This window comes from Stegostoma tigrinum, chromosome 12, assembly GCF_030684315.1.
Source record: "Stegostoma tigrinum isolate sSteTig4 chromosome 12, sSteTig4.hap1, whole genome shotgun sequence".
Lineage (NCBI taxonomy): Eukaryota > Metazoa > Chordata > Chondrichthyes > Orectolobiformes > Stegostomatidae > Stegostoma > Stegostoma tigrinum.
Genome location: NC_081365.1, coordinates 52,848,335 through 52,875,825, shown reverse-complemented (window position 1 = coordinate 52,875,825; position 27,491 = coordinate 52,848,335). Strand labels below are relative to the sequence as shown.

The 27,491-nt window shown below is 42.6% G+C and overlaps 1 long non-coding RNA gene across 1 annotated transcript in view; it reads left to right on the top strand.

Moving 5' to 3' along the window:
- Positions 1-2,669: 2,669 nt before the first annotated feature.
- Positions 2,670-27,491, top strand: part of LOC125457247 (uncharacterized) — a 352,059-nt gene continuing 327,237 nt past the window's right edge. Inside the window, exons 1-2 of the long non-coding RNA XR_007248583.1 lie at positions 2,670-2,774; positions 15,213-15,320. This is a non-coding gene — a long non-coding RNA (uncharacterized LOC125457247). The remainder of the gene's footprint in view (positions 2,775-15,212; positions 15,321-27,491) is intronic.

The following is a 27,491-nucleotide window of genomic DNA, read 5'->3' as shown; positions in this document are numbered from 1 at the left end:
CATTACTACTTGTTAGCCACCCCATTAACAGCCCAACTCCCCATGAGTTGTCATTTTACCAAAGCTGCTATATAAACTGTTGGGCTTGAGAAAACTTGACATGGAAGCCAAAAGATTTCTCCCCATTTGCTCCAAACCATCACCTTGTTCGACACAGGGCACTAGCATCTCAAGACATGCTCCATGGCACTGATCACATGCATCATTCTCTCTCAACTGTTAGCATTCAACATGTGCCAGTCCCTAAGCACCATCATGGAAAATCTCCAAATTATTGACAGGATGCTTCCACACTTCAATACTGCACCTCAGGCTACACTGGCAACTTTCATTACAATGCTGCAACAAGAAACACTGTATGGCCAGGGAGAAGCATTCAGCTCATAGTCTGGACCAGGCTGCATCTTCAGCATCTTCCATTGCTATCATAGTGGGTTCATTCACTCTAAGCCCACTTGTATTCTTACGGTATTCCTGCCTTGCATTCCAGTGTTTTGCCTTGCCTTTTGGAAATTTTCCCCTCAGCCAAAGATATTACGCTCACATTATTGCTATCTTTCTCAGTGTTTAATGTAAACACAACAGAGGCAAAGCTGGCCATGGCTGTCAGCATACCTCAGTCATGTCAAGGGAGATAGCATTTGCAAAAGGGATCTTGCCACAGTATGTCAAGGGTAGTCTTCGATACCAGACTGGGGCTTGCTAGGGGCAGCTCCATTCAGGACCTGCTCCTCATAAGGACTGAGGAGCTGAATGACAGACAGCAGCACCAGTCTTCAGTCTTCGTATCATTTTATGGACTGTTTTCCTAATAGAATGAAAGAGGCAGATTTTCTTTTGTTGTCTTGTGAGTCATGACCATCACTGGCTGGCCAGCATTTATTGTCTGCCTCCAGTTGCCCTTGACTAGGTGATAGCAAGCTGCCTTTTCAAACTGCTGCTATCTATATGCAGCGAGTTGACCCACAATGTCGTTAGCGAAGGAATTCCAGTATTATGGCCAACAAGAATGAAGAAATAGCAACATGTTCAAGTCAGTAATAGAGAGTAGCTTGGATGGGGACTTGGATGTGGTGGTGTTCCCATGTATCTGATGCCATTGTCCTTCTCGTTGGAAGTGGTTATGGGTTTGGAGGATGCGTTCTAATGGCCTTTTGTGAGCCTCTGCAGTGCATCTTGTACACACTGTTGCTACTGAGCATCTGTGGTGGAGGGAATGGATGTTTGCCAATATGATACAGATCAAGTGCATTACTTTTTCTGGGATGGTGACAAACTTCTTGAGTGTTGTTGAAGCTGCATCCATCCAGGAAAGTAGCACTGCAGCCTCACAGTATCAGGGACCCGGGTTCGATTCCAGCTTCGGCGACTGTCTGTGTGGAGTTTGCACATTCTCACTGTGTCTGCGTGGGTTTCCTCCGGGTGCTCCGGTTTCCTCCCACAGACCAAAGATGTGCGGGCTATGTGGATTGGACATGCTAAATTGCCCGTACTGTTCAGGGGTGTGTGGGTTATAGGGGGATGGGTCTGGGTGGGATGCTTCAAGGGGCAGTGTGGGCTTGTGGGGCCGAAGGCCTTGTTTCCACACTGTAGGTAATCTAATCTAACCTAATCATGTAACCTGTGGATGGTGGACAGGTAGAGTGGGGTCAGAATGTGAGTTATTCGTTGCAGTATTCCTAGCATCTGATCTGACCATGTAGCCAATGTATATTTAACGGCTATTCCAGGTGAATTTCTGGACAGTGGTATGCCACAGGATGTGGATAGTGGGGGATTTAATGATGGCAAGTTCTTCAAATGCTAAGGACTGGTGGTTAAATTTTCTTTTATTGGAGATAGTCATTGCCTGGCATTTGTGCAGAGCAAATGTTACTTTCCACTTGTCAGCCCAAACTTGAATAATGTCTAGATCTCATTACATTTGGACATAGAATGCTTCAGTATCTGAGAAGTCATGAATGTGCTGGACATTGTGCAATCATTGACAAACACCCCAATTCTGACCTCATGATGGAGGGAAGGTCACTGGTGAAGCAGCTGAAGGTGGTTGGGCATAGGACACCATCCTGAGGAACTCCTTTAGATGGGCTCTGGGGATGAGATGACTGTCCAACCACAACAACAACAATAGAATTAACAATAACAATAACAATAATTATCAAAGAGTTTCCTCCCTGATCTGCATTGATTCCAGTTTTACTAGGGCTCTTTGATACCACACTCGGTTACATTCAGCTGTTTTGTAACTGTTTGAACAAAGACTGCAAAGTGGTAAGGAGCTGACAGTGCCCATCTGGATGCACAATGGTCCTTTGCAGTTGCCATACATGCAAAAGATGCTAGTGAATTTCAGGATACCCAATAGGTGGCAAGGTGGCAGGAATGATATGTGGTAAGATGGAGCAAAATTGGATGATATACTTGTTGCGAGTGTTCAAGAACCAATTAATGCAACAAGCTTGGTAAGATACAGTGAGAAAACTCATTCAACTTTGTGGTGAGAATCCAAACTTGATGTGACTTGAATTTAGCCAAAAAAATCATAAGGTTCAGCCCTTAGTCCCTGTGGTGCCATTGAATGGACAAGTCAGTCAAGTCAAAAGCTGGGTTATTGCAGGAACATTGCACTGAGAGCAGCCTGATCAGATTCGGAGTGGGCCTTCTGATCGACCAGTAGCAGCTCTGTCATCCCTGTAGTGGGAGGAGCAGATGAACCACTGCTAGGATTGCAGCCAATTCTCAGGAAGAAGTATCGTGGAGCTGGACTAGAGGTAAATCCAATATGTTTGACAAATTTTTGCCTGGCAGACAGCAGGGACAGGGGTGGCATTCTAGGTTAGAAAGGCCAGGGTAAGGTCAGTTGGGATGGTTGGTCTGCTGTGGACAATGAGGGCATGGAGGAGACGGCATGAAAGAAAATCTTTGCACAAGAATCCTTGCAGGAGGCAACTTGTTTGCAATATGCTTAGAGTTTCATGCCTGACGTTTGTCTTTGCAATGAAATCTACTAGTGGCCAAACTAGGCCTTTGCCTGCCAAAATTAAAACAGGGGAGGGAGACACAGAGTAATAAGAGAGCTATTTTTGCCAATTTAAGGGCCTCAAATAGGTATGAACTTGGTTGACAGAACCCCGCCCACAGCCGACGCCGACGGACCGACACCGACAGAACTCCGCCAACAGCCGACGACAACGGACCGACGCCGACGGAACCCCGCCCACAGCCGACGACAGCGGAGCGACGCCGACGGAACCCCGCCCACAGCCGACGCCGACACAACCCCGCCCACGGCCGACGACCTCATCGCTCCACCCACAACCTCCACAGCCAGTCACCCCAGAGAAGACAGCCATACTGAACCCTGCCGCATCTTCACCATTCCCCCAGACCTTCCACTAACTGAGGACGAACTCTCAGTCCTTAGTAAGGGGCTCACCTTTGTCCCCCTACAACCATACATCAACGAATACCAGTCACGGTTGGACATAGAACAGTTTTTCCGCCGCCTTCACCTCCACGCTTACCTTTTCAACCGGGAACCTAACCCTCCCTCCACTGACCCCTTCACCCGCTTCCAACACAAGTCCTCCTCCTGGACACCATCCTCAGGCCTCCTACCTTCCCTCGACCTCTTCATCTCTAACTGCCGTCGAGACATCAACCGCCTCAACCTCTCCACCCCTCTCACCCACTCCAACCTCTCCCCTGCAGAACGGGCAGCCCTCCTCTCCCTCTGCTCCAACCCCAACCTCACCATCAAACCCGCAGACAAGGGTGGTGCAGTGGTAGTATGGCGCACTGACCTGTACATCGCCGAGGCCAAACGCCAACTCTCCGACACCACCTCCTACCGCCCCCTTGATCATGACCCCACACCCGAGAACCAAACCATCATCTCCAACACCATTCACGACCTCATCACCTCAGGGGACCTCCCACCCACAGCCTCCAACCTCATTGTTCCCCAACCCCGCACGGCCCGTTTCTATCTCCTTCCCAAAATCCACAAACCTGTTTGCCCTGGTCGACCCATTGTCTCAGCCTGCACCTGCCCCACCGAACTCATCTCCACCTATCTGGACTCCATCTTCTCCCATTTGGTCCAGGAAATCCCTACCTACGTCCGTGACACCACCCACGCCCTCCACCTCCTCCAGGACTTCCAATTCCCTGGCCCCCAACACCTCATTTTCACCATGGACATCCAGTCCCTATACACCTCTATTCCACATGGAGATGGCCTCAAGACCCTCCGCTTCTTCCTGTCCCGCAGGCCCAACCAGTCCCCCTCCACCGACACCCTCATCCGCCTAGCTGAACTCGTCCTCACACTCAACAACTTCTCTTTCGATTCCTCCCACTTCCTACAGACTAAGGGGGTGGCCATGGGCACCCGCATGGGCCCCAGCTATGCCTGCCTCTTTGTGGGTTACGTGGAACAGTCCCTCTTCCGCACCTACACAGGCCCCAAACTCCACCTCTTCCTCCGTTACATTGATGACTGTATCGGCGCCGCCTCTTGCTCCCCAGAGGAGCTCGAACAGTTCATCCACTTCACCAACACCTTCCACCCCAGCCTTCAGTTCCCCTGGGCCATCTCCAACACATCCCTCACCTTTCTGGACCTCTCCGTCACCATCTCAAGCAACCAGCTTGTAACTGATGTCCATTTCAAGCCCACCAACTCCCACAGCTACCTAGAATACACCTCCTCCCACCCACCCTCCTGCAAAAATTCCATCCCCGATTCCCAATTCCTCCGCCTCCGCCGCATCTGCTCCCATGATGAGGCATTCCACTCCCACACATCCCAGATGTCCAAGCTCTTCAAGGACTGCAACTTTCCCCCCACAGTGGTTGAGAACACCCTTGACCACGTCTCCCGCATTTCCCGCAACACAATCCTTGCACCCCGTCCCCACCACAACCGCCCAAAGAGGACCCCCCTTCGTTCTCACACATCACCCCACCAACCTCCGGATACAACGCATCATCCTCCGACACTTCCGCCATCTACAATCCAACCCCACCACCCAAGACATTTTTCCATCCCCACCCTTGTCTGCTTTCTGAAGAGACCACTCTCTCCGTGACTCCCTTGTCGTTCCACACTCCCCTCCAACCCCACCACACCCGGCACCTTCCCCTGCAACCGCAGGAAATGCTACACTTGGCCCCACATCTCCTCCCTCACCCCAGTCCCAGGCCCCAAGATGACTTTCCACATTAAGCAGAGGTTCACCTGCACATCTGCCAATGTGGTACACTGCATCCACTGTACCCGGTGTTGCTTCCTCTACACTGGGGAAACCAAGCGGTGGCTTGGGAACTGCTTTGCAGAACACCTCCGCTCGGTTCGCAATAAACAACTGCACCTCCCAGGTGCAAACCATTTCTACTCCCCCTCCCATTCTTTAGATGACATGTCCATCATGGGCCTCCTGCAGTGCCACAATGATGCCACCCGAAGGTTGCAGGAACAGCAACTCATATTCCGCTTGGGAACGCTGCAGCCCTATGGTATCAATGTGGACTTCACCAGCTTCAAAATCTCCAATTCCCCCACCGCATCCCATAACCAGCCCAGTTCGTCCCCTCCCCCCACTGCACCACACAACCAGCCCAGCTCTTCCCCTCCGCCCACTGCATCCCAAAACCAGTCCAACCTGTCTCTGCCTCCCTAACCTGGTCTTCCTGTCACCCATTCCTTCATCCCACCCTAAGCCGCACCTCCATCTCCTACCTACTAACCTCATCCCACCTCCTTGACCTGTCTGTCTTCCCTGGACTGACCTATCCCTTCCCTACCTCCCCACCTATACTCTCCTCTCTACCTATCTCCTTTTCTCTCCATCGTCGGTCCGCCTCCCCCTCTTTCCCTATTTATTCCAGAACCCTCACCCCATCCCCCTCTCTGATGAAGGGTCTAGGCCCGAAACGTCAGCTTTTGTGCTCCTGAGATGCTGCTTGGCCTGCTGTGTTCATCCAGCCTCACATTATATTATCTTGGATTCTCCAGCATCTGCAGTTCCCATTATCAATGAACTTGGTTGGGCTGTGGGTACCTAATGCCTATTCTGGCCGCTGAAGTATCGGAGATAAATTACAGGACTGGGTCCCATTCCTAACGTAAACATACTGGGGGCTGTGGGAGAGCAATAAATACCAGCCCAAATATTACAGCCACAAGATGGCAGCACTGGCATGGTGGGTGGAGTTTGGGTTACTGAGCCATTTGCTTCAGGCCAGCCAAGTCCTTCTCTCTTTTTTTCTTCTTTTTGTTTCTTCTTTTCTCTTCTCTTTATCTTCCTGATATAGCGGGGAGGTCATGGAGGTGGTGATGCTCAGGGGTCTTGGTGTCAGGGCTTCGGCTGTGGCATTGGAGGATCTCAGAGCAGAGACTCCTTACTTTGGTATGCCCAGACAGGGACTTTTGTAGGCGGTGACAGGGCTTGGATTGCCGTGCCAAAAGGGTGGCGTCCTGGCTTTGATAGGCCTGGAGCCCAGACTCTTGGTAGTGCCAGTGAAACAGTGGCGGCATGTGGAGCTGTGGTGCCCTGGGGCATTAGCATCATTGTTGCTGTACACAGAGTATGGATTCCCGAAGTCCACCTTGTGGAAGCCTTGGAGCATTGTTTGAGATCCTGACTGATGAAGATTGACTCTATTTAAGTACTTTCTCTTTTTTTGTAACTTAAAATGGCGTTCGATTGTGGTGATAAAACCCTTTTAACTGTATCTCCCTAAATATATGTGACAATAAATCATTCACAGACACAGACATGTGAAAGGGCAGAATCCTCAAACGGGATCATAGCCCAGGTCAAAAGGTAGGCATCTATATGTGTGCCATTGAAATCCCTATCACCTAATGGGGATTCAAATCCATTTAATTTGAATTGTTAATTTATTCAAATTTAAACAAACAGATTAACAAGCCCCTGTGCTATTGTTTACTTTGAATTGTAGAATAATTTGTCTGTTTTTGTAAAAAGGCATTACTGATGTATAAGAACAGATTATATTGGCAATTGCAGAGTCAGTGAGGAAGAGATTCAGCTGACAAAACTGTGGAGATGCACATGTGCATTTGCTGATCACTCACAATCAATGGTGTGTAATCAGTGAGAGGGAATAGCTACATGAGAGGAAGCCCATAAATTTTACCAGTAAGTTAAGACAAGGATGGTTCACTATCTAGGAATACAAAATACTGCTCATGTAGCACACTAATAAATTTTAAAACAGTGATGGATGTCCAAAATATTGCAATGCAGCACAGAGCTGCAACACTAACTTAAGTGGAAAAATGAAATGCTCAGTTAAGAGTAGAGCTGACTGATTCCTCACAATTAACACGTACAGAAATGGCTGTGGATTTCAGAATAGAAATCACCAGCAGAGACATTGCCTCCCAAAGGGCTGCTGACAGAGAACTTCCAGAGAGAGTTTAAGATAGCCTGAGTTGAGGCAGAACTGCTCACTAAAGAAATTTAATTTGTCATTTTTATCTCTATGAAAGATTGGATGTACTTCTACAGGGCTTATTGGTAATCCAGATCTGTTCCCAAAGCTTAATGCCCCCCATTCTCTAATGACCTTGGTTTGGCAAGTGATAGTTAACCCTGACCATTGGTTGACAAGTGAGAATACCATGTGAGAACAGTATGTGGTGGAAACACCAGATTGCAGAATTGGTACATTGAGTTTCACTGCTGATACTCTGTGCTGACCTTTTGCAATGTTACATAATGCTGAGGCAGAGCTACTGTTCTCAACCAAGAGTGAGAAGCCAACTGTCGGACAGCCCTGCATTTTGGGCATGTTTTGCCTGGAATGAGAGAAAAGGAGGGAGTAAGTGAGTGAAGGGATGATGCAAGGTAACATGTCTGTTTATGCTGCTGCAGTGGGGGAAAGGCAGTGAGGTGCTCTGATCAAGTGAAAAGCCAGTGCAGAAGTCATGAAGGATTAAGATGGAAGGGTTGGAGTGGGTGTGAGTGAGTGTGGTAAGATGTTCCGCATAATAAGAAGGGTAGAACATGAGCCTTGGCAGGAATTGATTGGAGTAGCAGAGATGGAATGAGCGTGAGGTTGTTGAAAGAAGATGGTGGCATTTACTCTGCTGAGATAGAGGAGGTAATTGATGTGTTCTTTCACTGCTAGGAATTCCTCCTGATAGCTGAGACAGAAATGACCTGCGTGGCAACCTCGCACCAGCCTGACAGGGCCTTTGCCATCATGGTCCTGGAGACAGACAACATCCCTGGTCTACACCACACCATCCAGAAGGACCTTTGCATGCCTGTCCACAAAACAGGGCACCAATTTCCCTTTGTTTTCCCATCTAGACAAGTGTAACAAACTGTGCAGGGCAGCCCTGGACTAAGTGTCTGGGTGCACAAATGTCCTTTTAAAGATAGCATCGGAGCCAGAGATGCTGTCTATTCCAGTATATATAAACAATGGTGAGTTCTTCAGGCTACAATGAGTAGTAACATTGATCATGGAGCATGAAGGGCACTGTAGGGGCATGGTAGTAGTTTCTGAGGGGATTTTGTGATGATACAGTGAGAAATCTGACTAGGCCTCATGGAGAGAAAGCCTGGTAAAATTTGACAAAATTGGCTCTTTGCCAAAATATCGTGAGATTCGGCCTTCGGTTTTTCATTCAAGGAGAAAATCATGTTCTGACTTGTTATTTGTGAGGCTTAGGGGGTGGCTTGTTTTTTTTTATGGTACTGAAGAACCATACTCTCAACATTTCTCTTGAGAGATGCTGCTAGACCTACTGAGTTTCTCCAACAATTATACCCCTGGTATAGTACAAACAAAATAGTATTATAGATAACAATGTGTATAGCTGGATGGACACAGCAGGCTAAACAGCATCAGAGGAGCAGGAAAGCTGACGTTTCAGTTCTGGACCCTTTCTGAAGACCCTTTCTGAAGAAGGGTCCAGACCTGAAATGTCAGCTTTCCTGCTCCTCTGGTGCTGCTTGGCTTGCTGTGTTCATCCAGCTTCACACCTTGTTATCTCAGATCTCCGGCATCGGCAGTTCCCACCATCTCAAAACAGTATTACATTTGTTTTCAATTTATAAAACAGTGTTTTGAACTAATGAGATTATGCTTTTAATACGTGTTTAAAATTATTTGAGTTTGTGTTATATGGTTTGGTTTATTCTGTTCTGGACCCCTGGTCTGTTTTCTCTTCACAGCTGCTAGCAGGCCTGACGGGTTTTCCAGCAATTTCTGTTTTTGTTTCAGATTTCCAGTATCTGCAGTTCTTTATTTTTTTTGTTTTGATTTATATTATCTTGCCTTCATTTCCTTTGTTAATAAACTTCTGATATTAAAGAAATTGCCTGTAACAGTATGCCTATGTTTCAGTGAGAGGCTACTTTGTTAGACCCAAAACAAAGGATGATCCTTTACGTCAGGTTTATGCCTGTGATTTGGCTTGACTGGTGATAACATCAACAAAAATCATAATGATGCCGTTTTGAGCACATTAAGCTGCAAAAAAACCTCCTTTGACTTCATTCTGGAAATCACTGAGACACCAGATTGAGATTAATTTGCTCTGAAATTAAACTCTGAAAGTTAAAATTCCAAAGTTAAAATTAAATGTTCGTTTTTTATGGAGTATAAATGCCACAAAATACTGAAACTGTGCCCTATCCAATATTTTGTGAAAACTTATCACTTCTTTAATCTCAAACAAATGATAGGCTCTGTGACTGTGATTTTTCCTCCTCTGATGCCTGTGACAAATAATCTTCCATTAATGCCTTTCCTCCATTCTGAAGCTCCCTGAAGGGTTCTCTTTCTGACCCACACTGTTGTCTCTGAAGGTCAAAGGGATCTATCCTTCTTTTCTTTGCTATTTACATGATGCCTTTGGACAACATCATTAACATGCAGAACATCAGCTTCTAGATACAATAATTAATTTAATTTTCATTATCTTTCCCAAAAGCTGGAATTTCTTTTTGAGTATGGATCCAATTTCTTTGTGCAAAGCCATGTGGAATGCATCCAGGGGGATTTTTGGATTGGATGTAGATCTGCATATAACTTACATAAACAATTAAAGTCCTCATTAAGTCTGATTTGATCAGCTTGCCGTCAGGTGGAGCAGACATCCCACTGTGTGGGAATGCCACCATATTTATAGAGGCAGTTTCCCTCCAGCTATCCACAAGGTTATAGGTGCTGGAGGCTCTTTGACCCAGAGTGGAGGTCATAGTTAGAGTAATGCAATCCTGTGGCCTAAAAACTTGCTTCTCTGAGGGGATCTTGATTCTAAAGTGCCAATGTGCCTCAGGAGCATCCACTCTTCCTGGTAACATTGTTGAGGCTTCAGAGTTGTTGGGTCTGTCATTTGGGTGGCAGGATCTATATTCTGTCCCCTATTCTTAGTAGAACGGTAAAATTGGAGACAGCCAATTTGTGGTCACTTTGGAGATATGGCTGTTCTGATCTCACTACCATTCCCACCTTTGATCCTGACATTTGGGCCTGAAGACTAGTAAAATGTGTTTCACTTCAAGCTAAAGCCCAACCAATATTATGTAAAAGTTTAATCAATCTGCTTTTCTCTCACACTCCTGTTCTCTACAAATTAAACCGAAGATCAAGTAAGCCTTTTTAAACGGTCTTGTCAACTTGTCACAGTACATTCAGAAGAGTTATATATATATAGTGCACCAGGTATCATTTTTCCTGCACCCTGAGTAAAATTTGTACCATTTAGTTCATATTGTCTTTCTCCATAATTTCATAAAAATCGAAAGAAGTGTGGATGCTGTATATCAGGAGCAAAAACAGTGTTGTTGGAGCTGCAACTATCCAGGCTAGTGGGGAGTATTCTATCACACTCCTGACTTGTGCCTTGTAGGTGGTGCACAGGCTTTGTGGAGTTGGGAGTCAGTTATGGCAGTATTCCTAGCTTCTGACCTGCTCTTGCAGCCACTTTATTTATGTGGTGAGTCCAGCAGAGTTTCCAGACAATGGTAACCATCTGAAATTGATAGTGGGGATTCAGTGATGGTAACATCATTGTCAGTCATGAGATGGCAGTTAAGTTGTCTTCTACTGGTGATGGTCATTGCTTGACAGTTTTGTGGCATAAATGTTACTTGCCACTTGTCAGTCCAATCCTGGGGATATTGTCCAGATCTAGTTGCACTTGAACATGGACTGCTTTCATGTCTGAGGAGTTGTGAATGGTGCTGAACATTGTGCAATTATTGGTGAACATCTCCACCTCTGACCTTATGATGGAGGGAAGGTCATTGATGAAGCAGTTGAAGATGGTTGTGCCGAGGACATCACACTGAGGAACTCCTGCAAAGATGTCCTGGCACTGAGATGACTGACCTCCCATAACCTCTTCCTATATGAGAGGTATGACTCTAACTAGTAGAGAGTTCGCCCCTGATACCTAATGATTTCAGTTTTGTGAAGGTTCCTTGATGCCACAGTCCATCTGGTGCCAAGAGATATCACTCTCACTTTGCCTCTAGAATTCAGCTTTTTTGTCTATATTTGAACAAAGGCTGACATGAGGTCAGGAGCGGAGTGGTCCTGGTGGAACCCAAACTGGCCATCACTGAGCAGGTTATTGCTGAGCAGTACTGCCTGATAGCACTATTGATGAGACCAGCCTCCACTTTACTGATGATCGAGTGTAGACAGATGGAGTGATAATCTGCACCAGCAACATTTCTTTTGGTCTTTTGTAAAAGGGTAATATGTGCAATTTTGTAGCTTGCTACTTTCACAGTAAGTGCACCAATGTCCTGCTTTTTCTAGTCTCTGCTCAAAGAAAAATTACAAACCTGCAACTCCCTCATGTCTTAGAGGTGAAATTTCTTCAATGAAGACTGATTCATATCATAATAGGTCAATTACAATTATTTTCATAGCAGACCAATAAGGAAGATTCAAAGCAACGCACATGCCTCTGGTTAATAATCTACAATGTTAATGAAGAGTTACAAACAGAGTTTCTGTGATCTCTCTTCTATTATAATGAAGTATAGCCCACAGTTGGTCTCTCAATTTTATTGAAATACCTGCTGCACTGTGAAGTTGATGAAACACATTATAGCAATTATTCAACATTATGTGGCATTTGAAAGGATAGCTATGCCCACTGAGCTATCCAATTAAAAATTAGTTTTCTTACCATTACCCAAAAGAACTCCTGTTATAGAACTCCACTAATTGTAGTCATATCTGGCATATAGAAAGAAGGTTGTTTGTTGGAGTTCGGTCATCTCGGCTCCAGGACATCTCTGCAGGAGTTCCTCAGGGACGTGTCCTAGGCTCAACCATCTTCAGCTTCTTCATCAATGACTTTCCCTCCAGCATAAGGTCTGAAGTGGCATGTCCACATATGATTGCAATATGTTCAGCACCATTCACAACTCCTCCGATGCTCTTATCGTCCCTTAACTTATCACTATCATTTAATTCTTAGACAGTTGGAGATTCAAGTGATTTAAGGCAAACCACCATAAAATGGTCTCTCTTCTACTATACACAGCACTCAGCATTATTGGTTGAGGGGCTTTTAGGTAGTTTGGAGCTTTTTTACCACAATGTGGTCATTAAGCAATGGCAGTAACTATGCTCTTTTGTGATTGTTTCTTTCTCTGCACCCCTCTGATGAAATGGACTGATTTGGAATCAGTGGTCTGGCCTCAGGAGGCTTCCTGAATAATAATTCTGCTTTTCTTTTGAACGACAGCCTGGTGAATTGTGCTAATTTTGATAAACTCAAAACACTTTTTGAATTTCAAAATTCACGTAATGCTTCATTATAAAATGATTTCTCAATGTACTAATTAGCATTCATAAGTGAGGCAGTACAGGTTGTTTATGAACGAATCAACAGTCTCCCCTGGCTCCTGTCTGAGTTGAACTTTGTCTAGTATATCATAGGAAGCATCATAAATTAAAAATAGAAACAAGGGTCTTAATCATGTCTTCATATTTGGTGGTTCCTTATTCATCTTTCTGTGCAATCAGAATGACATATGCATCAGCAGCGATGCCAACAGCGCTAGATTAATTCAATTCCTTTCTGGCTTCTGATTGAGTCTGCTGGAAAGCTGGAACCTGTTGAAGCAGCAATGCCAACTGATCCAGGTATCCAACTTGGCCAAGGCTGTTGCATGGTCTATGAGCTCATAAGGAACACAACTTTTTCATTGTTTGTGCAATTCCAGTTAGCTCTTATTCACCTCTAGGAATGAGAGCTACTCCCGTTTCTATTTTCAGGGTATGTATTCTGCTGGACTGAAATTTTTCATTTTCCCACCTTTATCAACATTGGCTGGGATCCCTCATAAACTGTTCACACAGCACACATCACCGCTGACACCATGTAGTATTATCAAATGTAGATTCTGGATGTTTTCAACATGTACGGAATGAGCAGCCCGAGGAACTGGAGGAGGCTGGTACAATTACAATATTTAAAAGGCATCTTGGTGTGTATATGAAGAGGAATGGTTTAGAGGGATATGGGTCAAATGTTGACAAATGGGAGTAGTTTTTTCTAGAATGTTTGGTCAGCATGGATGAGGTGGACTGAGGGGCCTTGTTTCTGTGCTATACAGCTCTACGACTCTGAGGACTGGTCCCCATATTCATTCAAACTGATGAACGTTTCCTAACCAGGGTAGGTACGTGTGGAATTTACTAGAAACTTGTTGACTCGTTTTCCAGTTTCCTGCGATCCAACATTGTCCAACATCACAGGTGATGTGGTGTAACTATCAGCTATATAGCCTTAACCCTTACACAATTGCCACCATCCTATTGTGACTTTAGAGCTTTTAACAAAGCATTTTCACTTTCCATAAGTGCCCTGACATTCCCTAATGACCCAAACGTTTCAGCTTTTTGCTATACGGATGTTTTCAACTCATGTCTTCGATTACTAACAGACACTGAGCTATGTTTCTCCAACAGCAATATCAGAATGCTACGGTTAAACTGGGCTCAAATTCCAAATGATTGAGACAGATTTATTCTCAGAAATTATAAGTGAGAAGATGCAGAATAACAAAAATAAAAATGGCAGCTGGGATTAAATTAGATCCTTTTACCATTTGTGGTTTATATAATGAAAATATTTTTACCCACACTTTGTAACAGATTCCATTCTGACATTTAGTTCCATGAAACTTGATTCTATTTAGATCCAGCCATAGGGAAACATAATTAGAAAAGAAGAGGACACTCATTTAAAACTGAGGTATGAACAAATTTCTTCTGTCAGAGGGTAGCAAATGTTCTCGAATTCTCTACCCCCAGCTGGTGTAGAGGCTCGAGTACTGAAAGTATTTAAAGGGTAGGGTAATAGATTTTTGAAATATCATACAGTTGAGCATTATGATGAATTAGCAAGAAGGAGGAGCTGAGATCTGGGGCAGATCAGCCAGATTTTATAGAAATGTGGGGTAGGTTTGAGGGGCTGAATGGCTTACTCCTACTACTTTCTGCATGTTCTTATATACAGCCTGCTTCTTATGTCCTAATGCTTCCTCTTGCTTTCTTCCTCTATGTCAGGCTAAAGATTGAAATGTTTCATTAGCCTTTGAAGTGTCTCCAATGTACATTAATGACTTAATGTTTCCTCTGGCAGTTCCATTTCCAGGTTGAATAATCCACAAGTGAGTCAGATCATCTAATTCATGTCTCTTAATATAATTAACGTATTAATGCTATACAAAAGTTAAAAGCAAAAGATCATTGCCAAACAAACTGGACGCACTGTGATGAGAAACCGTTTTAGGTTTCACTCAGGTTAAAATTTATGTGAAATGCAATAAATTCACATATTCTGTTAAACGCCAGTTAATTCTTCCTCCATCAATCTTTAACGATGAAAATACTGCCTCTTGCCACACCATTACCAGAAACTAATGCGAGCTACTAACTTTTGCATGCCCAACATGAGATTTTTCTGCTGCAAGTGTACAACATTTTATCAATAGTCTCTCATTACAGTGCAGAGAACTGGTACCGTACTGATGTCATTGCCAATATTGTCTTCAGTTCTGCTGCCATATCTTTCATGTTTATTAATTACATTAAAAAGATCAATTACAATCATAAATAATTTTTCTATATGGAAAATTCAGAAATGCTATATGAGTTCTCAATATGAAATATTTGTCTTCCTTTTCAAGCACATGATATGTGAATCACAAATGAAGCCAACAGTTATGCCAATCCTAAACTGCATTTGATGCACTAATGGTGAGTCACCTTCTCAAACATGACTGAAAAGAATCAAGGTAAGAGTCAAGCATATTAAACATTGTTATAGTCACAAATTTATGATCATTTACGATCTCTCATGCTTGAATCCCTGAACTACAGTAAGTCACAGTATGTCCAAAAAGGAAGGGAGTGTTGTGTTACAGGCTAGCCCATGTAAGCAGTGTATGGAGTTGCAGTTTCCCAGCACCAGTTAGCTAATTGGTTGCTGCTTGGATTACTGCATCAATCAACAATAGTTGCCTACCCCCAACAGCTGCTAGGTAGCCAAATGGCTTACAGATCTGCACACTGTGCAGTACAACCAAGTGTAGTGGCTACTGTTGGGGCTGCACCTTGAAGGAGAAGGAACAATGGATTAACAGCAAGTAGAAATATAGTGTTTGGGAAGCCAGGTAGGCAGGGTCCAGTGGCCTGGTGATTACAGGTCCTGCTGTTGATACATGGGACCACTCCCTGGGCCAAAGAATGCCCAATCAAACATCCTCCCTCCCCAATCCTGATGGTATGCCACCAGGATTCACCAGAAAGTGTCCCCACAAGGTAAATGCCAGTGGCGGCAGGCAGTAGAGTTAGAAGGCCAGTTAAGCATCTCATCTGCCTCTGACAGCTCACTGCTTCTGGCAGGGTATAGCATAGGGAATGCACCAAAATTCCTCCTCTTTCCCCCAACTTTTGAAACATTTCATGGCTCCACCACTGCAGTTACTAGCCTATCCTAAGATTGTTTTGCACACAAACAAGTAACGCTACTTTCCTTGTTATATATTTTTTACATATGGGGTTTTCTCAGACAAACAAAAGCTTTCTAGCTTGTATCAATTTCATTCTTAACCACAGTATTTTTGCATTCAGAAGCATCTGAGTATTTCTTTTTCTCACTGTGACAATATGTAAAAATAACCATGGGCAGAGTGCTTTAAAATAAAGATGTATTGAATAATTTGTAGACAAATAAGAGAGTTTTGTTAAAAAAAACCAGTTGGAGGAAGTACTAAGGGTGACAAGGGTGTAGAACGTACTGTGATTGGGGGACTTCAATGTTCATCACCAACCTATGTGGTACTACTATTGACTGAGCTGGCTGAGTCCTGAAGGACACAATTGCTCAACTGAGATGATAGCCGTTGATGAGGGAGCCAATATGAGGGAAAAACCTATTTTGACCTCATCCGTGTCAATCTACCTGTTACAGATCTATCTGACCATGGAAATACTGTTAGAAAAGATTATCACACAGTTCTTGTGGACAACGAGCCTCAACTTTATTTGAAGTTACCCTCCATCACATTGTGTTACTCAGGAGACAATATTAAAGTTTACAGAACAGGTAACAAGACAGTGAGCATGGAAAGAGTCAAGAATCTAACTTCAGGTACAGCAGATAAGGGGGCGATCAATGTAGGACTGTCCTTAAATGCGTTCAGCAAACAAAACCAAGTAAATGAGTTTGTAGCACAGTTTGGAATTGCTGGGTACAATGTCTGGACATGACAGAGACATAGCTTCAAAGGGATCGGGGCTGCAAACTAAATAGCCAGGGATACATGTCTTATCAAAAGGACATGCAGATGAGTAGAAAGCGTGGGGGTTGCCTTACTAATAAGAAATAAAATTAAGTCTATAGTAAGAAAAGATATAGGGTCAGAAGTCGTAGGATCCATGTGGGTAGTGTCAAAGAACTACAAAGGAAAGAAGTCCCTGATGGGAATCATGTACAGGTGTCCCAGTAGTAGTTAGGATGTAGGGCAGAAAATAAATCAGGAGATAGAAAAGACATATAAGAAAGGCACTATTACAACAATCATGGGGGTCTTCAATATGTAGGTGAATCAGGTTAGTAGTGGATCAACCCCCCGCGGCAAAAAAAATCATGGAATACCTACGAGATAGTTTTTATTTGGAGCAGCTATTAGTAGACGCCACCAGGGAGAGATTGGTTCTGAATTTAGTAATGAGGCAGACATGGTTAGGAAGCTGAAGGTGAAGAAAACCCGAGGGGGCAGTGGTCACCATATGATCAAATTCACCCTGCAGTTTGAGAGGGGCAAGCTGGAAATTAGATCGAAGGGGAGACTAGCAGAGAATACAGTAGAGCAGCAATGACTGGAGTTTCTGGGGATAATTTGGGAAGCACAACAGAAATTCATTCCAAGCAGAAAGAAACATACAAAGCAGAGGACAAGACAAACATGACAGATAAAGGAAGAGTCAGGGACAGCATAAAAGCAAAAATAAAAGCACACCATATGGTGAAGATTAGTGAGAAACCAATTTATTTTAAAACAAATAGGGAATAAGTTAAAAATAAACAATATGAGGAGACAAGATGAAGAATGAGGGCAAGCTATTTAGCAATATAAAAGAAGATACCAGAACCTCCGGGAGGCCAAGGAGCAGAGGTGAGTTTAGTGACCATCACTAAGGAGAAGACAATGGAGGTACTGAAAGGTCTGAAAGTGGATAAGTCACCCAGACCAGATGGATTACATCCCAGTGTTCTAAAGCAGATAGCTGAGGATATTGTAGAAGTAATAACGGTGATTTTTTAGGAATCACTGAAATCAGGGAGAATCCCAGAGAACTGGAAAATGGCTCATGTAACATTTCTGTTTAAGAACGGAGGAAGGCAGAGGACTGGAAATTATAGGCTGGTTAGCCTGACCTCAGCCCTTGATAAGATATTAGAGTCCATTATTTAGAATGAGATAGAGGAGTACTTGGAAGTGTATGGTAAAATAAGGCTGAGCCAACACGACTTTGTCAAGGGGAGGTCATGTCTGACAAATCTGAGAAGATAGTGAGCAGGTCACATAAAGGAGAGTCAGTGGACATGATTGATTTGGATTTCAGCGTGAAGATACAAACCTTTAGAATTGAGTTTAGAAGAACTTTTATCAGCCAGAGGATGATGAATCTGTGGAACTCATTGCCACAGAAGATGGTGGAGGCCAACTCATTGAGTGTATTTAAGGCTCGGCTGCTCACTATCTTCTCAGATTTGTCAGACATGACCTCCCCTTGACAAAGTCGTGCTGGCTCAGCCTTATTTTACCATACACTTCCAAGTACTCCTCTATCTCATTCTTAATAATGGACTCTAATATCTTATCAAGGGCTGAGGTCAGGCTAACCAGCCTATAATTTCCAGTCCTCTGCCTTCCTCCGTTCTTAAACAGAAATGTTACATGAGCCATTTTCCAGTTCTCTGGGATTCTCCCTGATTTCAGTGATTCCTAAAAAATCACCGTTATTACTTCTACAATATCCTCAGCTATCTGCTTTAGAACACTGGGATGTAATCCATCTGGTCTGGGTGACTTATGAGTAAGAGGAATCAAAAATTATGGGGAGAAGGCAGGAGAATGCGAGTGAGAAATATATCGGCCATGGTCAAATGAGGGGGCAGACTTAGTGGGCTGAATGGCCTAATTGTGCTCTGGTGTCTTATGGTTTTATGGTGTGGCACTATCACTATATTAAATGGGATAGACTTTAAATATACGTAGCAACCTAAAACTGGGCATCCAATTTGATACTAAGGGCCACCACAAGAAATACAATTATATCCACCACAATTAGTAACCTCAAGGCCCATCATTTCCTTCACTTCCCCAATACCACCAAGCTGTGACATTATTGAAGAGTGCATTGAAGAGGACTACCACGCACATCTAAAACTGAGAAGCTACAACATAACTCTACCTGTCTGCCAGCAATTGGAAGCAGCATGCAATAGACAGGGCTGGCTGGTTTTGCAGCTCGGTCAGCTTTAGTGAGGAATGGTGCTGCTTAGGAGTAGGAATATTCTTTGATGGTTGCACAATTATCAGCAACACTTTTGAGTTCTCAGATAATGAAGCAACTGACGTAGGCCAAGTAACATAAGTGCCATATTAGTGCCAGGCAATCACCATCCCTAACAAGAGATTATCTAATCATTGCTCCTTTCCATTCAATGCCATCAGCATTGCTGTTACACTCACTAGCAACAATGTGGATTTACTTTTGACCAGCAAATAAACAGGCCATGCAAATACCATGGTAAAAGAACATAGCAGAGGCTGGGAAGTCTCCAGCAAATAATTCACCTCCTGTCTGCCGAGTGCCAGAATACCATCTATAAGATATAAGCTAGGAGTGTGATTGAATTACTTGCCTGGATGAGTGCAGCTCCAACAACACTCATATTGCTTGATACTGTCCAGGATAAAGCAGCCAACTTGATTGGGATAAAAACTGTAAGTACTGCTGGTGTTGTAAATCTGGAACAAAGACAAAAGTTGCTTGAAAAGCTCGGCTGGTCTGGCGGCATCCATGAAGAAAAGGTCAGAATTAATACTTTGGGTCCAGTGACCCTTCCTCAGAGCTGATGAAGGATCACCGGACCCAAAATGCTATCTCTGATTTTTTCTTCACAGATGCTGCCAGGCCTGCTGAACTTTTCCAGCAACTTCTGTTTTTGAACTTGATTGGAATCCTGTCCAATACCTTCAAAGCTCATAACTTCCAACATTAATGCATAGTGGCAGCAAGATGCACCATCTACAGGATGCACTACAGAAACTCCATCAAGAACATCTTCTAAACCCACAATCGCAACCATGTAGTAGGGGAAAGGGAGCAGATACATGAAAACACCGTTATGTGCAAATTGCCCTCTAATCCCCACACCATTTTAATTTGGAACTGTATCATTGTTTTTTCACTGGTGGGACAAAATCCTGGAGGTCTCATCCTGATGGCACTGTGGGTGTACTAACACTCAGTGATTGCTTAAGCGTAATTAGGAATAGACAATAAATGCTGACCCAGCCAGAGTCATCAGATTTCATAAATAGTTAAAAATATCACTGGTTTCAAGTGAATCTCTTCCCCTGCCATTATCCTCATTTTGAGCGTATGATGATACCATGGCTTTAGGATTTGCATGTTTTTTAATGAAGAGAGGTTGAGACAGAGGTACTGAGCAGTCTGCTTCAAAGCCAGTTTGTGAGGCCTTGGGTTTTTTCTTTCTAAAGCTAGAACAATAGAAGCAGCCTGAATGGGTAGTCTCCCACAGAACCAGGAACTTTAGTATTAAATTTTCAGTAACAGTTGCTGCTAGGGCATTGAAGCTGGATTTGGAAGCAATAATTCCTCTCCCTGTTACAGCTAAAAACTGGGGTTCTCTTTCTCCTGCTAGAATTGCATGTGAGATAATTTATTCCACTGAATTTGCCTTTGCCAAGGGTGGGTTAACAGTTTTTTTTATATTAGAACAGATACATTTGGTGGTTAAATAATCTATTATTCTGTCAGGTTTTCCAATAGTGTTACTTTCTTTTGAGGTATTTTCGCTATAACGTATGAATAAAGTAGGTTTTGCTTCAGGACTGGTAGTTTGACCAATTGAGTAATATCCAGAAAGCAATATCTTCTTCATGTATTTCGAGGGGGTTTGATCTGGTCCATAACATGTGGAAGTGGCATATTCTATAATCCACCTCCGCCAGCATCCCATTAAGTTCCAAATTTGTTAATATTTCCCAATCTTTTTAGGGTCTGCCTTATTAAGTTCAAATTATTTGGAGAGAATCAAGTAACATCGTTGCAGGTACATTAGATATGTCAAATGCCAACTAACTGACTTGATGGCTTGTCCTGCCAATGGGTGCAAACAGCAACTTTGTGGGACAAACTAATTCGTTCCCATCTCAAGACACAAGTCTTGACTGATATGTCTAATGATGTGGAAGTTAATGTATTACTGCAATGTGAACAGAGACCACAGGTAAATGATTGAAAAACTAAGAATACTTGAATTTTGTAATGGAAACAAAGAAATGTTCTCAAAAATCTGTGGAGGCTGCAGAAAAAAAAATCTGCTGACAAAACTTTAAGTCCCCACAAGGAAAATATTTATATTTTGATGAAAAAGGCAATCCATGGCAAGAGATATGATTAGTTCCATTCTATGGAAAAGAATTTACAGTGTGATTGCAAAATCAATCCAAGTGGATCACTGTATTGTAAATGTAATTCAACAAACACTGAAGATTAGAATTGGCATAAGAAAGTTAACAAATGCTACTTGCCAACGTGCTGTTTCAGTGATAGTGTTTGATCTTATACAAATGACCTTTTGTCTGCAACCAGCTTTGTTTAGTGCTGTAAGGAGAATGTTATGTTTGAAAAAAGCTTGTTTTGCTTCTGCCCTTTTCAGCGTAACAAAAGGATCATCTGTGGTCTGAACCAATATGCTGCTTCCAGCTGTATGCAACCATTGACTGTTACATCAATTATAGTGACCATCTTATTTATCCTTTGCCACTGAATAATAACAATAACATGATAGAGCTAGCCAGAATCACAATATTGCTGCAGTTTCCAAAGCAAAGGAGTCATCAACAGCAGTCAAGTTGTCATCAGGATATATAAGGTGTGCTCACCAGGTAGGCAACAGCACCCAGCAGATTTGTTTTACTGGCAGTCGTTCCTGACAACTCACCTAGCTCTTACTAATAGCTCCATGCATCACACAGTTAAGTCAATCCTAATGAGAATACTGAAATGGTAATGATTCATTGCATCACAAATTGTAGCCTTTGAAACCCAAAATTGCCCCATTGTCATTGCTGAGCTGAAAGACAGGAATTTCATGTTTCTAGTATATAATAAACTGAGGGTATGCTGCAAGAACTACTTTTGGTTTCAGTATTGGCAAGGAAATGACAGTTGCAGATAGGCAAGCTAGCATGTGCACAATCTGACATTTTTGATGACAGTGGATTTGAGCTCAAAATCAAATCAACTCACACTTACTTGCTTAATTATTTAAGGATACGGGTAGCACAGTGGTTCAGTGGTTAGCACCACTGCCTCATGGTGCTAGGGACCCCATTCAACTCCACCCTCTGGCAACAGCCTGTGTGGAGTTTGCATGTTCTCCCCATGTCTACATGGGTTTCCTCCCATAGTCCAGAGTTGTGCAGGCTGAGTGGATTGGTGATGCTAAATTGCCCATAGTGTTCAAGGATGTGAAGATTAGGTGGGATATCAGAGAGATGGGCTGGTGTGGACTTGTTGGGCTGAAGGGCCTGTTTCCATACTGTAGGGATTTGATGATTAGTCCTTTGAGTATGTGGATTATGTTATAATTATTTTATATATGAAGCTTTGTCCTTCATCTTGCATGTTTAGCTCGTGATCATATTTAGCAGTAGTTTTCCCTCTTCTCCACATAATGTTGGCATATCTCGATTCACTGACCCCATCAGGCATATTTATTACCTTGATGTCAACTTTCAGTTGCTGTCTTTTGGCAGAAATAGTCTTGTCCTGTATTGTTGATCACTTTGTCCATGTTCAGACTGCCATTTATTGGTCGTTATCATGTCCTGCTAATTGTCCAACGTATGTCTATGCAAAATGTATGACACCTCAACATTTTCTATGACCTGTTTAGATTCTGTAAGTCTCTATTAAATGCCAATTAATCTTGAGGAATGTACTTTAACAGATTAATTGCCACCATTAAAAACTACTGTTTTCCCATCCACATTTAGACTTTTTCTGCACGTTTCTTTTGTAATATATCATGCCCCTGGATTAAATTTTATTTCTGATTGCCTTATACTGTGCTGTAAGACTCACTGGATTTTCTCTGAAATATCAGACTTAATGAATGTCCTTATCTCTTCATGCAGAACATCCAAGTGTTCAGAAAATAGGTGGAGCTAATTGTATCCCTGCCCAAGCGGAGGAATGATTACTCAATACCGTAGGACATTTTTTTTGGATTTGTTCCGCCTTGGCCCACAACCATTTGCAGGAACTTCCATAGCTGTGTACATTATGACTATGCTTATATTTTCAGGCATATTCCTAAATCCATCATTTTAATTTCCCCCTTTCATCAGTTCTGAGGAAGCATCACTGGACCTGAAATGACAATTCTGATTTCTCTCCAAAGATATTGCCAGACCTGTTGAGTCTTTCTAACAATTTCTGTTTGTGCCCCTCCACTCCCTTTCACTAGTTAAGAATATAGCTGTTGCCCCCATCTGACCTCAATCCATTACTCCATTCCTTTGGTGACTATTTCTAAAGGGTTAGTTTGCTCACTTGGCTGGACAATTGTTGTAGAGTAATGATGACTGTGTGAGTTCAATTTTTGCAAAAGCTGAGGTTACCCCAAAGCATGCTCTGACTCAACCTCTCCCCTCATCTAATGCATAGTGACCCCTGGTTAAAATGATCGACAGTCATCTCTGATGAGAGAGCAGCCCAATGGTCTGCTAGGATTGTGGGCCTCTACTGTTACCTGATCATTTCTCTTTGTATATGTTAATGTGGATGACTAAAAATTTGTAGTCATGTCTAAAACATGCAAGATGAAAATGTTGTTTTCTTTAACACAGATTTTCAAGTCCTTTGCTACAAATTTAAGGTGTCTTGCTAATGGGATGCTGACGGGGCATTGTAGTGGTATCTTCAGCTTTTTTTAGAAAAACATATTTTACATTCATCTCTGATCCCATCTACAAGTTTACTGTGCTCATCAACCCTATTCCTTCATCCTTTAGTCAGATTTTTAACCTGTGGGAAAGTGGATGGGCAGACTGTCAGTGTAGTTTTAAGATAACCAGCCTTTTTAATTTAAATTCCCTTATGCCAATAACACTTGATTAATGTTTAGATCGGAGAAGTTAGGTTTTATTAAAATAATGTGCAGATCGTGGAAACGGTATCTCTGCTGATTTCCCAGAAACAATTGCTGTTTTTAATGCCAGTTTTTAAGTGAGCCATTTGCATAGACAGGCTCCTCGACAGTAAGGGTACTTCCCTTAGCACTACATTGTGCTGATAGTGGTTGTTGCAGGGAATCGCCATGCATTTCAGCAGCCAGTCAACACCAAGCCTGAAGTAGGTAACATTCTAAAATTTCTTAACTTTTCTTGGATCCATTTAACATGAAGAAACTAAGGAACATTTTAACCAATTTATTCTTCACGCTGTGGACGTGCACCCACTGTTCAACACAGCACAATCGAATAAATTTGTAAGAAAAACATTCATTGATGGAATAAAGTGACTTATAACGAGTAAAATGCCCTCTGGCTAATCTGTATCACCACCTTTTCCTTTTCGTCCTTCTGTATTGAGTGTAATTTAGAAAACCTGCAATCCCACTTAGAATAATTCTTTGAATAGTTCTTCTTTGAATTGCATCTAAAAAAACTGTTGACCATAACCTGGGCCATCCTAGGGTTCATTCTTCTGTTATGTTTCATCAATTCCTAAACTCTGTTATAATTGACAGAGGAATCTCTATTTTCACTCCTTTTAGTTATGATTCACCTTGTGTATTGATAGTTGCAGCCTGTATTTGGATGATCTCACATCCATTCTTTGTGTGATTGGAGAATGTCCCATTTTAGATATGAAGACAATAACAAGTGATAGAGTTTGACTTCAATAAAAAATCTGGAATTAAGAGCCCAATAATACCTGTAAAAACATTGTCAATCATTTGAGAAAAAAATACACCTGGCTCACTTATGACCTTTTAGAAAAGTAAATTGCCATCCTTACCTCATCTGGCCTACATGTGATTCCGGACCCTCAGCAACATGATTGACTCTCAACTGCCCTCTGCACAATTAGAGATGGGCAATATATGCTGGCCTAGCCAGAAAAACCCATATCCTGTGAATGTGTAAAGTAAAGATTCGGAAATGGAATTTGTAACCTTTTAAAGCTGTAATTTGAAGTGAATGCAGTTACCAAAGGAACAGTGATTGTGTTTGAGTGCAAAAATATGTGTGATATTTTTGAAAATATTTTAAGAATGCTTAAAATTTTATTTCAACCATGAAGCAAGAAGGGCACAGATTTAAATCACTCAAAGAAAGAACTTGAACTAATGTCGAGAAGTTTCCATTTAAGATATCATCAACATGCTAAATGAATTTCTGAATTTTGCGGGGAGGTGTCTGGGGAGTGGTGAGAGCAAAACCTTGTTTCAGTAACAGTTGGATTCTGCAATTGAGGAATTGAGGCTGATGTACTTACTCCCTAGGTTTTTGGAATGATATGAATGGCTCTCATATCTCATTTCTAACCTTATAATCTTCAAACTGTGACATAAGTAGTTGCACAGGACTGAAAATTTGACTGAGTAATTTGCCATTTAAATTTTTGCAAATATTTATGGCATAGAAGCAGATTCATCCCCAAAATCATGGTCCACTAGTTTCCTCTTATTCTTTTGCATTTACTTTCATCAACATGTCCTTCAATCACATGCTTCCATAGCTTTATTATAATGGCATCTCTGATTTTGCATCTCAATTCCCTCATTGGCACTGTTCTAATTACTCTGGGTACAGTGACTTATTTTGATTTCCCAAGTAGATTTTGTAGCGGCTATCTTATATTTGAAAACTTCTAGGCCATGACAGAATTATTACCATGACAGGGAGGCTTCTTGCTGTGGTGAAAATGGTAGACAAGCCCAGAAATCATAAAGTCATGTCTCCATTCAAGGCATTTGCTATTTCCACAGGCACAGTATTGGGAGCAGTCCAGAATATGAACACATGTGGTTTATTGAGGCAGTGGACAAGTTTACTAATCAGCTGCTACCAGTCACCTTGGATTTTGAGGTGTGAAACCCCACATGTGCAGAGCTGACAAGTCAGAGCCTGTCCGTTGTTTGTGCATTCCCTTTGATAGCCAGGGTATGTCTTTGGAGTGGTAGAATTCCCCCATAGAGTTATCTTTCATTTTCAATTTACTGGTCCAGAAGTGTCAAGAATTGAACTGCCACTACCTTCCAATATCTCAGGGTGTGGGAGGATGGGCTGCATGTTTCCCAGAGAAGAGTCATTGCCATCATTGTATCTTGTTTGCTCATACTTGTTACTTTTTACTGTATTTATGCTTACATTTTTTTTACTGGTATGGCATTTCATAAAATGTGCATTTGCAGGACTTTCCACATGTACAATCTGAACCTTTTGACTGTGTTGGCAGTCAGAGGTATTCAGTAATTCTTGTAAAGTACAAAAAACAGGTACATACTTTCCATCGACTTGTGTTTAAAGACGTGTAAACCAGGGGACTTTGCTGCCTTTTGTAAAATCTTAAACACATGACTACTCTGGGAATACTGGGACTTGATTTCCAACTCGCTAGCCCAACGAGGTAGAGGCAGGCACACAAATGGCAGGCATGTTTGTCAGAGGCAGTCAGCAAATTGGACCAAAGGATGGAGGAGTCCATTAGTGTCATCAGTCCCATCCTTGCACTGGCAGACTTTGGGCTGTTTTCATGGAAAATTTGTTGACCATGATGGAAAATCAGGTGCAGCGCTCTGTATCTGCTGGGTATGCATACAGAGATGCACTTATTACTGTGGCTACTAGTACTCAAAATCATAGAATCATTTTTATTGCTTGATTGATTCATTCAGAGGATGTGGGCATTGCTGGCTGGGCAAGATTTATTGGGTCTTCCCTAATTGCCCTTGAGAAGGTAATTGTAAGCTGCCTTCTTGAATCATTGCTGTCTATTTGATGTAGGCACATCTACAAAGCTATAATAAAACAAAGAAAGCAGGGTCACTGGACCTGAGATGTCACCTCTACAGTACAGAAGAGGTCCTTTGGCACATTGGATCTGCATCAAAAAATCCACTCTAAATCCAACTTACCATCATATGTTCCATAGTTTTTGAATGTAGGACATTTCACATTCTCATTCAAGTACTTTTTATCCTTTGTGATGTTTCCTGCCTGTGTTGCTAAAGCATCCCAAGGTCCCTCTGTTCCTCTGAGCTTCCAAGTGCCCTGCTATTCATTGAGCACTCCCTTGTCTTGTTACTTCTTCTAAACTACATCATCTTATACTTAGAAGTGTTAAATTCCATCTGCTACTGACCTGCCCATGTGACTAATCTGTTTATATCCTCCCGCAATCCATGATCATCATCTTCACTATTAACTGCACAGCCAATCACAATGAAGCCACCCGGAAACTGGAGGAGCAGCACCTCACATTCCGCCTTGGGAACCTACAACCCAATGGTCTTAATATGGACTTTATCAGTTTCAAAATCTCCCCACCCCTGGCCTCATCCCATGACGACCATCTCTCCCTCTCTCTCTATTTATTTCAAAGCTCCCTTCCCTATCCCCATTTCA